Below are 1,744 nucleotides of genomic sequence, written 5' to 3' on the forward strand. Positions count from 1 at the left end.
ATCATTCATAGTGCCTATGGGGATTCTTAAAATCTCACATGGCAAAAATTAAAAATGATAGTTATGTTTACCATACAGGCACTAAAGGATGCACATACTCAAGAATAATTCATTCAAACATAAAAATTCATGAGAGCAACAAATTGGGAGAGGACCATTTCTTTCTTCTTCTTTTTTTGCCCATATAATCTTAGATATATGGCTTGATGTTTCAAAGATATTTATTCCTTTAAAACATCAATCATATAAACTTGAAAAGGGAAGCAAGGTGGATCATACATAAGGCAACTATTCACTTTAATGTCTCCATTTTGCAATTTATGAAAATTAATCATAACCCACATAGCTTGACAAGGTATAAAATAAAACAAAACATCCAGAATAATTCTAGAATCATAAGTGAAGGTAGAAAACATGTTACCAGGTGCTTATCAAGAAGAGGAAAGGCAGAATTAGGGAGATAGTTTCACAAAATTCTTCGTCCTCGATTTTTTTCTCTTTTTTCTTTTGTCTGGTTGATGTATTTAAACTTCTGAGGCTTCTACATTACATGCATGATTTCCACTGTGACTACATGCCCACCGAAAGTGCACAGGATATTGGTGGTGCCAGTGAAATACAAAACTAGATTGGTTAGGCTTGAGTGAGTCATGTTTTCAACTTGGCCATGTATGGCAGATGCGATGGTCAAGTACCAAGCAATGTAGTCATCATACCAAGGCCAATAAAGGACCAAATCCTGTAATTGTGGAAGGATGGTATGAAAACGGTGGTGGCATAACATGCTCCAAAAACATAAGTCCATGTCCTCTTGTCCAGGTTGTCATTTATGTAGTATATATTACTTGCATCGGCAATATGCTGGATAACAGAGCCAAAGAGGAGAAAAGTACAGTTGAAAGCCAGTTTGATAGCTTTCCAATATGGACCCAATAAGCCATCCAACACTTCAAACCACTGAATGATGTGGTTCTTAAAGTTGACATTTTCTTTCTCTTTCCGACTTCGGTACACGATGTACAGAATGCTGATAAAAAAAGCAGTCCAGCTTCTAAAGAAACCATAGAATATTTGAAATATGATGCCCGAAAGCATTCCTAACTGAGAGAAAGAATGCGGCAGCATCAACAAAACTTGAGTAAGCTGATTTGAAGCGCAACTGAACCAGGCATCATAGACAGACCCGCCATGCTAGAGAAAGGATTTGAAAGTAAAAATAGTAGTGTTGGCATCGCCCTTCTCTCTTTCCTCTTTCCCGTCACGCTCATTCGGCGTCGGATTCATGCTCGGCATTATGGCTTCTTTTGTCTGTCTCGTCTCTACTTCCTCTTTTTTTTTCATCTTCCTCGATCCTTCTCAGCTCTCCTTCTAGTTTTTCCTCTTCATCTCTCACTCTCCGTCTCCTTCTTATTCTCCTCTGAGTTTTCTTGTTCAACTGCTACTACTCTCTTTTCTTTTTCATGTGTGCTCTCTCACTCTTGGTCTCCTTCTCATTCTTTTTCTGCATCTCCTTCTCCTCTTTTTTTCTCTCTTTCGTGCTCTATTTTCATGCTCTCTTCCTCTCGTCTTTGTCTGTCTCCTCTCTTCTCTTTCTGTTCTGCTTCTTTCTCTCAGTCTCTATTTTTTTGTGTTTTCTCCATCATCCCTGTGCTCTTGTTTACTATTCTTTTTATACTACAGGTCTCTCCCTCTCGGTCTCCTCTTTCTCTCCTTTTCTGCTTTTTTTGTGCTCTATTTTTTCAAC

General features: G+C 38.3%; 1 pseudogene; it reads right to left on the minus strand.

Moving 5' to 3' along the window:
- Nucleotides 1–466: 466 nt before the first annotated feature.
- Nucleotides 467–1,341, minus strand: LOC129302712 (auxin transporter-like protein 2; annotated as a pseudogene).
- Nucleotides 1,342–1,744: the final 403 nt, after the last annotated feature.

Source organism: Prosopis cineraria, unplaced genomic scaffold (assembly GCF_029017545.1).
Source record: "Prosopis cineraria cultivar Desert tree isolate PC_DT_omini unplaced genomic scaffold, ASM2901754v1 PC2, whole genome shotgun sequence".
Taxonomy (NCBI): Eukaryota; Viridiplantae; Streptophyta; class Magnoliopsida; order Fabales; family Fabaceae; genus Prosopis; species Prosopis cineraria.